The sequence below is a fragment of the Haematobia irritans genome, chromosome 5 (assembly GCF_050003625.1).
Source record: "Haematobia irritans isolate KBUSLIRL chromosome 5, ASM5000362v1, whole genome shotgun sequence".
In the NCBI taxonomy this organism is placed as follows: domain Eukaryota; kingdom Metazoa; phylum Arthropoda; class Insecta; order Diptera; family Muscidae; genus Haematobia; species Haematobia irritans.
The window spans coordinates 144764015-144777418 of record NC_134401.1 but is presented as its reverse complement, the minus strand read 5'-3'; the positions used below and the strand labels follow the sequence as shown (position 1 = coordinate 144777418).

General features: G+C 36.0%; 1 protein-coding gene and 1 long non-coding RNA gene across 2 annotated transcripts in view; one reads left to right on the top strand and one right to left on the bottom strand.

Moving 5' to 3' along the window:
• The window catches only part of LOC142241606 (uncharacterized), a 44499-nt gene that overhangs the window by 3016 nt on the left and 28079 nt on the right, over positions 1 to 13404 (top strand). The gene's annotated exons all lie outside the window — the stretch shown is intronic.
• LOC142237577 (uncharacterized) lies at positions 5397 to 5725 on the bottom strand. The gene is made up of 2 exons (XR_012722514.1): positions 5645 to 5725; positions 5397 to 5582 (listed from the first exon to the last, which is right to left on the bottom strand). It is a non-coding gene; the product is annotated as an uncharacterized LOC142237577 (long non-coding RNA).

Here is a 13404-nt window from a genome sequence, read left to right as displayed (position 1 = left end):
CAAATGTTAATCGGCGCTTGGGAGCATCTAATGGATTCTCCATAATAGGATTTGATAGCAAGTGACAGTGGAGGATAGGAAAAATAATAACTTCATGCTGCCTATATAAGATATTTTCGATACCTATAGTTACACGCGCAGGAGGCTTCATTTTCTCTCATATATGAGTGCTCTTACTTAAACTCAATGATAAACTGAAACATTTTGATAGACATGTTCGAAGGAGTTGGTACCACTATGTTAAGAGAAGCTTAGAAATTGTCAGAACAACTTTCCGGAAATAGTTGAAATTTAGCCAAACACCATGAATTATTCATTTGTATGCAAGTCTAGCATTCCAACCATTGCACTAAAGTTGTGACTTAAGGTTTATTAGTAGGAGTATCATCCCGGGGAGCTTTAACGTGTACTTCTAGTATGAGCGGGGATAGAGCAGAACCCTGAACTCTGGTATTGTTCTTTCCCCAGAAACCATCCAACGAGAATTTCGCTCCAATTGCCACTGATGGACCTATTTGGATGCTTAACACGAAACAGGATCTAAAGGGGTTGCCCAAGACTGGTCAATGGTCCACATGGGATGGTCTTGCTAAACAGTCCAATGACCTTTATAGGCTTTCTGACTTTTTAATTGGTCGACTCAATTATCAAAGCTCTGGAAAATGGGTAGTGTGATTCCGCTACTGATATCAGACTCGAACACGAGTAATGGTGAATCATATAGTCTGATATCCCTTCTCTTACTAGTTACGAACCTCTAGGGAAATTTACAGTTGCCGATAATCAACATGGATTGTAAACTAAAAGCAACCATTTTGTTGCATATCATTCCTGCATGCGTCAGAGGTTTTAAGCCGTCCCAGCCATAGCTCGGTCGGCCATCATAGATCTTAACCTATGACAGAAATAAAGCCTATATCCTTGGAGACTAAACGTTGGTTTCTGAATAGTACATGCGGGAGCAAACGATGGGTAGTCTAAGTGAGCCTGAAATAATGGGGGCCAATGTTGTTTGTAGAAGGAGAATATCTAAGAGTAATCAATTCAACTAAAATCAGCCGGATTATCTTCTACTTATCCTGAATTGGAAGAGGCATAGCTTACATATCATTAGTAATTACGTGTTATCTAATCTGTTTTGCACTCCCCAGATGTAAGCCAGTCGTCAACACTCATATTATGTGAATATTGCTTATACTCAGCCAACTTATTGGGAATATTATATCTCGACCTTATTTTCGACGTCCTGGTCAAGCTATCCGCACAATGCCACAGCTATTTGGGACAAGTCCCAACGAAATCTTATGAACTTCATATAAACAAATTTGTTGCTCGTCTCTGGTAAATTATGCAGCTCAGGTTTTGACTTAAGATGTAGTTTTCGCGGTGTGCCCTTGACCATCTTCGTGTGGAGACGACGATCCTGTCTGTGACGAAATATTACTTCTCGTGGTAAAAGAGCACCTCCTAAGTTGTTTTTGCAGTAACCGCCAACCATCGCCATCTAGAGGGTCCAAATCCTAGGAATGTCAAGGTTGTTTTCAATTTTCAATTTTATTTGTGCCAAGTTTCACACACAATATTATAATCTTTTTTGCAGGTTTCATGATAATTGTAAACTTGTCTTGACAAACAAACTTGACTCATAATAGATCGTAGATGTGTGACAATAAACGTTATAACAACAACAGCAATGCCAAATTCATTTTATAGATAAAAATAACAGGTCAATCAAAAAGTCTTAAGTGTAGGTAGGTAGGTAGATATAGTGGCAGCCCGATATTTCAGGCTCATTTAGACTATTCAGTCCATTGTGATACCACAGTGGTGAACTTATTTCTTATCACTGAGTGCTGCCCGATTCTAGCCGAGTCCGAACGGCGTTCCACATTGCAGTGAAACCACTTAGAAAAGCTTTGAAACGCTGAGGAGGGATAATCCACCGCTGCAAAACCTTTGTATGCAAGGCGGGCATGCTAACCATTGTACAACGGTGGCTCCTAAAATGATAGCAATACTGGAATCCTTATCCTTAACCATCAAAAGGCGAGTGTATAAATTCTATATCATATTTTTGCAATGTGGGTGCTACCTTAGGTATTTTGGAGCAGCATTGAGAGATGATACAGCCATATCTAACCAATATGTGACAATGGATAAAATATTTTTTTCTATTTATTTTATCGTAAAATGTTGTAAAATTTATGTATTTATATATTAATTTGGTTTATCGGCAATTTAGAGGCAATTGATCAATGAGTTGATCAAATTTTGAAGGAATTTGTGTAAAATAAAGTGAGAAGTATGTCACTGAGACACGCCATGAAGTTCTCAATTGTCATATTATATTCGCCCTCGTTTTTATGCTGAGCTATTTGGAACGTACCTTTGTCACTAGCACTTCCACATTCGGCGTCTGGGTTCAGTACGTACGCTCCCAAATTCACTCATAAAAAGCCGTACTCACGCATGTTTCGCCAGATAAATTAATATCAGTATCATGTTTTGGTTTTCCATTGCCACTTTAACAATTTCTCGACGAGGACACTTATTCTGAGACAATAAGGCCAATAGGTTATTTGATATATTATCATGTTCCAATTCTTCTCCATTGCATGTTCACAATATTATAAATGTAAATGTCATTGTTGAGCATTTTGAGTCATCTCCGATTAAGACCGGTTTCTTTCAGAAGACAATCAGGATATTCAGAAGGGTGTGTAGTGTGGCTTTGAGATTTTCTACTTTACATTAATCTACAGCTATGTGTATGGAGTGTCGAAAATAAATATTACTGAACTCAGGATTGCCTATTCAAATGTTTTGAGAATCCAAGTCCAAGTCAAGTTCCAAGTCGAATTTTATAACCGAATATAAAATTTCGTCGTAGAACCCTTTGTATATCTTAATTTCAATTGTGTATTCATTATTAGATTATTAAAGGAATTGCCAATATTCATAGCCAGCAATTTCATTAGTATTCCATTAATATCTGCTGCCTTAATTTAAAACACATATAATTTCATTTTAATGCTTTAAGAGATTTTGTTCTTTCCAATTTTAATTTAAATTAACTTCCTCTGTATATTCTTGCTATTTTCTCAATGTTGTGGTTGTTGTTGTCGTCGTTTTTTTTGGAAATTTATGTACAATGCTTTTCTTCCTTCTACTCGAAATTAAAGCCTTTTAAAATCCAATTTTTTGTACATTCACTAAACCCCACCTCCCTTACACTGAACCTGTCTCCTCCAACCTACCGGTTTTGCCTATTTGCAGCTTGCGCGCTCAACATAACCTTTCTAGCATTTTATCCAACATCTACAATACAAACGCACACGTACAACGTAGTTCTTGTGTGAGTGTGTGTGTGTTAGTGTGGGGAGATACATGAATTGTATGTATGTAAGGTTGTTGGATACAAACACCCAAACCACCCAACAACACCCCCTCCCACGAATTCATGTTTGTTATGTTCGGTCTTTCGTTCATTCGCTCGTTCTCTCTTGTTTCATAATAATGTAATATGCATATCTACCGCACCCTCTCACAACTCTTGCTCTCTTTTTGTGAAATTAAATGGAATTCCTGTTTCCCCCCTTCAAAAATACCCTCCATAAAACATTCGTCCATCAATCTACCCACCTATCTGCCTACCTACTGGCAACGCCAACAACAAGAAAAACATGCCACATTCAACGCTCATTCACTCTCACACACACCTTACTTTACTTCCGTTATAAATGGTTGGTAACGATGGGTTGCTTTTCAAATCTCTCCCACCCTACTCTTGCTATCATATTCGGCCCCAACGAAATCCCCATCTAGTCGTCTCATGCAAGCAGCAGACTTACATTTTGTGCATAACAGAAAAACGCAAATATTCTCCCATGGTTTGTTCTGGGCTTTTCTCTTATTTACCCTAAAAACGTTCTAAATCTCATTCATTCGTTCGCCGCTCACTATTAGTGTTGGTTGGCTGACTGGATGGCTGGGTTGGTTGGCGGTTTCTTCATTCCCAATCCTCAAGTTTGCGCTATTTTCTATTTTGCAATAAAAAATCTAACCAGACATTCAGAGAGTTGGTTGGTGGATGTATGGATAGATGAATAGTTGGATCGCCATCGTCAGTTAGGCTAAATAACGGGTCGTGAAGACAGTGAGATAGATAAGTTTGTCTGTCGAACTGACAGTCAGTTCGTTGTCATTTGGGCTAACAAACATTCTTTACAAATTTGGCCATTTCTGCCCCCCTCCAAACTCACTACCTGTCGCCCTATCCCTGTATAGATTTTTTCATTTGTTTTGTTAATGCTGTCGTTATTGTTGTAAAAATTTCGTTTTATTGTTTTTGTTATTTTGTATTTTATTTCTTTTTTTGCCATCATCATATTGTTCTTGTTGTTTCTGGTGGATACGTCGATGGTTGTGTGGTGGCAATGTTTTTGGTTGTTTTTCTTGTTTGTCTGTTGTTATGTTCTTTTTCTAAGTTTGTTATTTTTATTTTGAGAAAATATTTAGTTTTACTTTTTTTTATTACCATGTAAATATATTGGTGTCTGTGGGAGGGTGTGTGTGTTTGTATATTTATAAGTTTATATGTGCATACAAATGTATACTGCTGGGCATGAGGAGGAGATATTTGTACATACCTTTTGTCTAGTAATATCAACCGACCGAACAATGCAACAAAGGCTCTTTTAACAAAGGAACAAATGAAGACAATTTTTATTAGAGTTTCATCATCATTTCTGTTTTTTTTTGCTGCAATTTTATGTTTGGCAAAGAAATTACGAGATCCTGCTTTTAATCATTGACAGAAACATGACATGTAATGTTTTGACGTATCAGCTGATTTATTGTCGTTGTTAAAATAAACTGCAGTAGTGAAAGTTGATATAGACCTATCAGAAATACCTGGAAAAGTGTACTATGGCATTTTGTTTATAGAAAATCCTATAGTTTTCTTCGCATCTCGTGTAAAGGGGATCAAGAAGGTCCAATTGTTTTGAGAAAGCTACACCCAGAAAAAAGTGACCCCTTCTTTAAGTTAAAATGAACTCATTGTGAAAAAAGTTGAACTTCGTATAGCGCCAAAGACATTTTTATTTGTTTGAACGATGTGATTTTCGTAGAAATTAGGTATAATGGATTCCATATATTAGTTAACGTTTTCCTATATTTATGTACCACTATCCTACAGAATGAAAAAAATTTAACTGAATTGAATTCATATATGGAATGATTTTATTGAACTTTTTTCATTCATTTGGACAAATCTTACATATTTGTGGTAAAACTTTTACTTCATAATTAGAACTGCTTACCTTCGTTTTTAAATACAATTTTATTTATTTATATAAGCAATTTTATCTTCAATAAAAGACATGTTTTATTAATATATTGAATACATTTATTAAGAATCAACGGCATCGACTGTTATTGAAATATTAGTTTATTATTCCACTATTTCCAATTTCCATGTGAAATTATCAACTGTAAACCGCACTTTTTCTTCTTTTGTACTTTTCACTTTTAATAAGTTGCTGCCTAACGATTTTGTCCTCCTTTTACAATTTCAATACCTACAAATATAAAAAATCATAAACCATTTTTGTGACAAAAGGTTAGCGTCACTGAATATTACCTGATAATTGAAGATTCCAATATGAAGACACATGAAAGGGTTGTTATTCTGCTGGTGTTTTCTTTCTTTATATACCATCACAAACATTGATAGATTTATTTTCAAAAAAAAGAAAATTTTTCTCACTAATTTAAAATAATAAATATTTTATATGTTTTATTTGTTATTTATTATATTATTTTACCACAACAACGCGATTCCAACTAAAAAAACAACCCACGCGCAAACATATCGATTACACCCACGCGCAAACACAAACGATGACAGGTATCGATTACAGGTAGACAATAAAAATATAGGAAAATTTCCTATATTCTAACAAGTGTGTTTCCTTAAGTTGTGAAAGGATTGCATACTTCTTAGTACGAATGAACTAAAATATTTTTCTATGCCAAGTGTTGTTCGTATGTATGAAAAACTTTCTATTATAAAGGAAGTCGCAATTATCATTTTATAAGAAATTTTACTAATTTTGAGGAAACTTGGTTTTAGTTCGGTTTTTGTTTATTTTTACGAATGCTTTGTTATCGGTGAATAAAATTTTCTTGTTCAGTAGTAAATTCTTATACCCAGCGAAGAAAATAGTATGAGTAAAATTCCATGCCTTGTTCTAGTTAATGAACTATTCCTAACTGCTTACAGTTTAGGATTTTTTTATTGAAACGAGTAAATTTTATTATTTCTCACAAAAATTTACCTTAATGGAAATAAAATGGATAAACTATATTGATGAAAAATTTTTCCTTTAGTTTCGAAGGCACTTTTTTCTGGGTGTATTTATTGCTTATAAAAAATGAAACAAATACAGGTGAGAATGTTCGATGCAACTTTAGATACCACTGTGTATTGCTTACAAGAAAAACTAAGTAGATCAGTATGCGACTACATTAGATTTTAGACTAATATGGCTAAGGATATGGGGAAATAGGTACATACTGCATATACAAGATACAAGAGTTTTGGGGGGAGGAATGGACAACCTCTGGCGAAAATTGAACTAAGTTGCACTAATTTTTTGAAATTTCCATAATGCCTAGTTAAAAAAAGAAAAAATAGAATTTACCGAAATTTTTGAATTTTTAACTTCTTTCCAACGAAAACAAAAATGAACCAAAAGTAAAAAAAAATATTGGCTCCAAATTAATACCATATTTACCACGCGGTTGTTCATTATTACACTTTTTTTAAAAAAGCATTGAACTTATTTGTACGGTCATTGTAATTTATACCCATGTTAATAAAATTTTTAGTAGTTGTTTGCAATATAGAAAATTTCCACATATTTTAAAAAATTTTTTGTTGGAGAAAATTTCTTAAAAAATTATAAAACAAACTGAAACAAAATAATCGTTTCGCAATAAAGGTGGGTATTAAGATCGAGTGTAGCCGCTAAAATTGCTAAAGTAAAAACTAAATCAGTAAAAAAGGCATAAAATTATACATATTTGTTAATTATTTTATTATAACTTGATGGGGAATAGCACAAAGCGAATATTCACAAAGTTTGTATTCCTTAAAGAGGATTAATTAAGAAAAGTAATCGTGAAAATGGCGATTTTAGCGGCTAAACTTGAACTTAATACCCACCTTAAACATGAATTAATTTTTTCATCAGGTTAACAGCGGACTTTTTTTATGCGCGTGAAGATAAATTCCGAATTTAGTTAGCACAGATACAAACCATTTTTTTTGCAGAGCTCTGTTAATTAGTTAACAGAGCTTCATAAAGGATATAACAGAGCACTGTAACGAGTTAACAGAGGTATTTTCTGCCCTAACCAATGATAGATTTATTTTTTGATCAGCAGGAAAAATATTAAATTGTCTTCCTGACCATTTTACTTTATCTAAAATTAAACCACCCACTTGTGGCATTATCATTTACAGCTACATTCACACATATGTCTCAAAATTTTGCAGAAAATTGAGTTTTTCGGCACAATTTTTTTAGGAGGATGGGACTCACGTGCCCATACCCCATATGAAAGAGCTTGAAGAGCTCTATCGATATTAGAAAGAATTTTTTAGATCCGCCGGTCAGTTTTGGAGAAAAATAAAATTCTTTATAAAATTCTGGACAGGATGCCTCCAGTGGCCTCTGTGGCAGATCTGACCGGCGGATCTAGGTTAGGTTAGGTTAGGTTATGTGGCAGCCCGATGTATCAGACTCACTTAGACTATTCAGTCCATTGTGATACCACAGTGGTGAACTTCTCTCTTATCACTGAGTGCTGCCCGATTCCATGTTAAGCTCAATGACAAGGGACCTACTTTTTATAGCCGAGTCCGAACGGCGTTCCACATTCCAGTGAAACCACTTAGAGTGGGTACTGAGGTGGGATAATCCACCGCTGAAAAACTTTTTGGTGTTCGGTCGTAGCAGGAATCGAACCCACGACCTTGTTTATGCAAGGCGGGCATGCTAACCATTGCACCACGGTGGCTCCCGGCGGATCTAAAAAATTCTATCAAATATCGATAGAGCTCTTAAGCTCTTATGTGTGTGAAAATAAATTATAATGGATCTCGTTATAAAATTACAAAATGAGCGCCCCCTATATGTCAAATTTGGAACTAAAGTTACATTATAATGGATTTATGGTCAAAAAATAATTGTAATAAAATGCACAAAACGCGCAAATTAGTTAAGATAATATATCAAATTGTATAATATAGGTCGAACTCTATCCAAAAAGGTGTTCCAATACTCCATAACAATCATTGGTATGGAGATATAGTACCTTTTATACCTTGTGTCTCAGAAAGCAAACAAACAAGTGTGGGCTGTCAAAACCTACGGGGACTGGAAGTAGAAATCCAGATCTACTCAAGAACACAAACCTTGTGTTCCAGACCCGCTGGGGAGCCGAGATATTGACCACATTGTGTTATGGGCCACTCATCCTGGAGAGAAATTTTCAAATTTCATCCAAATAGAAATATGTGGGCTGTCAAAACCTACGGGAAATGGAAGTAGAAATCTAGATCTACTCAAAAACACAAACCTTGTGTTCCAGACCCGCTGGGGAGCCGAGATATTGACCACATTGTGTTATGGGCCACTCATCCTGGAGAGAAATTTTCAAATTTCATCCAAATGGAAATATGTGGGCTGTCAAAACCTACGGGAAATGGAAGTAGAAATCTAGATCTACTCAAAAACACAAACCTTGTGTTCCAGACCCGCTGGGGAACCGAGATAGTGACCACTTTGCGTTATGGGCCACTCATCCTGGAGAGAAATTTTCAAATTTCATCCAAATGGAAATATGTGGGCTGTCAAAACCTACGGGAAATGGAAGTAGAAATCTAGATCTACTCAAAAACACAAACCTTGTGTTCCAGACCCGCTGGGGAGCTGAGATATTGGCCACTTTGCGTTATGGGCCACTCATCCTGGAAAGAAATTTCCAAATTTCTTCCAAAGGGAAATATGTGGGCTGACCAAATTAACGTGGAATGGAAGTAGAAACCGAGATCTACTCAAAAACACAAACCTTGTGTTCCAGACCCGCTGGGGAGCCGAGATATTGGCCACTTTGTGTTATGGGCCACTCATCCTGGAAAGAAATTTCCAAATTTCATCCAAATGGAAATATGTGGGCTGACAAAACCAACGGGAAATGAAAGTAGAAATCTAGATCTACTCAAAAACCCAAACCTTGTGTTCCAGACCCGCTGGGGAGCCGAGATATTGACCACATTATGTTATGGGCCTCTCATCCTGGAAAGAAATTTCCAAATTTCTTCAATAATTTAATTGAATGATTTCAAATTGTATTCAAATATAATTTTAATGTTTATGGAAGTGTTCAATATTCTCCATTCCCTCGAAATTCTTTTTTTATTACTTGTTGGTTTAGTCGTTGCTCTTAGCAAAAAACTCTAAAAACGTTAGAGAAAATAATTCAATAACACAGTACTTCGATTTAAGAAAGTGAATAAGATTGTACTTCAATTTAAGAAACCTTAATAAGACTGTACTTCGATTTAAGCAATTTTAGCCACATTTCTTGTACGATATCATGCATTACAATTAAAAAAAACTCAAAGTTTAAAACAAATTCAATATATTACATTAAATACGCATTAACAATATTGTACAATTTTTAAATTGATCAATGGAATATATAAAAAGTATAATTTGAAATTTTGTTATGGTATATTGTCTCGTTAATAACTTTTTATTTCATAAACAAATTTAATATATTAAATCAATATGTAATTAATACCTGTCGACAAAAAATATATTCACAAAAAGTACGTAAAGGAGATAAAAATATATTGTTTTAAACATTTTCAAAAAGTTTCATTTTTGAGATTTTACACTAAGGTCAAAAGTCCCGCTAGTTGCACAAAGTGAATAATATCTCGGCTCCCCAGTGGGTCTGGAGCCCACAAAGTTTGTGTTTTTGAGTAGATCTCGGTTTCTACTTCCATTCCACGTTAATTTGGTCAGCCCACATATTTCCCTTTGGAAGAAATTTGGAAATTTCTTTCCAGGATAAGTGGCCCATAACACAAAGTGGCCAATATCTCGGGTCCCCAACGGGTCTGGAACACAAGGTTTGTGTTTTTGAGTAGATCTCGGTTTCTACTTCCATTCCACGTTAGTTTGGTCAGCCCACATATTTCCCTTTGGAAGAAATTTGGAAATTTCTTTCCAAGATAAGTGGCCCATAACACAAAATGTCCAATATCTCGGCTCCCCAGCGGGTGTGGAACACATGAGTTATGTGCTTGAGTAGCTCTCAGTTTCTACTTTCATTCCACGTTGGTATGGTCAGCCCACATATTTCCATTTGGAAGAAATTTGGAAATTTCTTTCCAGGATGAGTGACCCATAACACAAAATGGCCAATATCTCGGGTCAGCAGCGGGTCTGGAACACATGAGTTATGTGCTTGAGTAGATCTCGGTTTCTACTTCCATTCCACATTGGTTTGGTCAGCCCACATATTTCCATTTGGAAGAAATTTGGAAATTTCTTTCCAGGATGACTGACCCATAACACAAAATGGCCAATATCTCGGCTCCCCAGCGGGTCTGGAACACATGAGTTATGTGCTTGAGTAGATCTCGGATTCTATTTCCATTCCACGTTAATTTTGTCAGCCCACATATTTCCCTTTGGAAGAACTTTGGAAATTTCTTTCCAGGATGAGTGGCCCATAACACAAAGTGGCCAATATCTCGGCTCCCCAGCGGGTCTGGAACACAAGGTTTGTGTTTTTGAGTAGATCTCGGTTTCTACTTCCATTCCACGTTAATTTGGTCAGCCCACATATTTCCCTTTGGAAGAAATTTGGAAATTTCTTTCCAGGATGAGTGGCCCATAACGCAAAGTGGCCAATATCTCAGCTCCCCAGCGGGTCTGGAACACAAGGTTTGTGTTTTTGAGTAGATCTAGATTTCTACTTCCATTTCCCGTAGGTTTTGACAGCCCACATATTTCCATTTGGATGAAATTTGAAAATTTCTCTCCAGGATGAGTGGCCCATAACGCAAAGTGGTCACTATCTCGGTTCCCCAGCGGGTCTGGAACACAAGGTTTGTGTTTTTGAGTAGATCTAGATTTCTACTTCCATTTCCCGTAGGTTTTGACAGCCCACATATTTCCATTTGGATGAAATTTGAAAATTTCTCTCCAGGATGAGTGGCCCATAACACAATGTGGTCAATATCTCGGCTCCCCAGCGGGTCTGGAACACAAGGTTTGTGTTTTTGAGTAGATCTAGATTTCTACTTCCATTTCCCGTAGGTTTTGACAGCCCACATATTTCTATTTGGATGAAATTTGAAAATTTCTCTCCAGGATGAGTGGCCCATAACACAATGTGGTCAATATCTCGGCTCCCCAGCGGGTCTGGAACACAAGGTTTGTGTTCTTGAGTAGATCTGGATTTCTACTTCCAGTCCCCGTAGGTTTTGACAGCCCACACTTGTTTGTTTGCTTTCTGAGACACAAGGTATAAAAGGTACTATATCTCCATACCAATGATTGTTATGGAGTATTGGAACACCTTTTTGGATAGAGTTCGACCTATATTATACAATTTGATATATTATCTTAACTAATTTGCGCGTTTTGTGCATTTTATTACAATTATTTTTTGACCATAAATCCATTATAATGTAACTTTAGTTCCAAATTTGACATATAGGGGGCGCTCATTTTGTAATTTTATAACGAGATCCATTATAATTTATTTTCACACACATAAGAGCTTAAGAGCTCTATCGATATTTGATAGAATTTTTTAGATCCGCCGGGAGCCACCGTGGTGCAATGGTTAGCATGCCCGCCTTGCATAAACAAGGTCGTGGGTTCGATTCCTGCTACGACCGAACACCAAAAAGTTTTTCAGCGGTGGATTATCCCACCTCAGTACCCACTCTAAGTGGTTTCACTGGAATGTGGAACGCCGTTCGGACTCGGCTATAAAAAGTAGGTCCCTTGTCATTGAGCTTAACATGGAATCGGGCAGCACTCAGTGATAAGAGAGAAGTTCACCACTGTGGTATCACAATGGACTGAATAGTCTAAGTGAGTCTGATACATCGGGCTGCCACATAACCTAACCTAACCTAACCTAGATCCGCCGGTCAGATCTGCCACAGAGGCCACTGGAGGCATCCTGTCCAGAATTTTATAAAGAATTTTATTTTTCTCCAAAACTGACCGGCGGATCTAAAAAATTCTTTCTAATATCGATAGAGCTCTTCAAGCTCTTTCATATGGGGTATGGGCACGTGAGTCCCATCCTCCTAAAAAAATTGTGCCGAAAAACTCAATTTTCTGCAAAATTTTGAGACATATGTGTGAATGTAGCTGTGAATGATAATGCCACAAGTGGGTGGTTTAATTTTAGATAAAGTAAAATGGTCAGGAAGACCATTTAATATTTTTCCTGGCGATCAAAGAATAAATCTATCATTGGTTAGGGCAGAAAATACCTCTGTTAACTCGTTACAGTACTCTGTTATCTCCTTTATGAAGCTCTGTTTAACTGATTAACAGAGCTCTGCAAAAAAAATGGTTTGTGTCTTTGCTAACTAAATTCGGAATTTATCATCACGCACATACTTTTTTTCCACCCTTACACTCAATAAAAAGTGAAAGTATCACGAAGTAATTAAATATTTTTCGGCATATTCAAGAAATTTTATAGACATAATTTTTTTTCCAAAGGCTTAAGAACATTTCGTTTTTTCAAGAAAAAAAATTGAGTTAGAATATGTAAAAATGTCCTAAGCGCCTAACGAAGTTGAAGATTTACAAGTTTTAGGAAATTCGGAACTACTTTATAGTATCGTGCACAGAAAAAAAGTAATTTATGCTATGGAAAAATAAAGAATGTCGTGCAAATATGGAACTAAATTGTATTTCAATTTATTATTGTATTTTGAGATTAATTAAATTAACGAAAATTTACTAAAATTTTTGGATTTTTAACGTTGTAACATAGTTCATTCTTACTTTTCTTCTTTAATTAGCATTGAACTTATTTGTAAGGTCATTGAAATTTTACAGGCATTTAGTTCATAAATTTGAGACATACTAGTAATAAAGCACAAGTATATACGGCTGTATGTTCGGTCAGGACTAAATTTATGTACCTTCCACCATGGATTGCTTAGAAACTTCTACTAAAGGCTATCATCCACAATCGCATTATTTAGGTTATGGTAACACTCGCCAATGGCATGGTAGCCTAATTACATTGTCTTGTCAATTGTAACAGTCCACATGAAGTTAG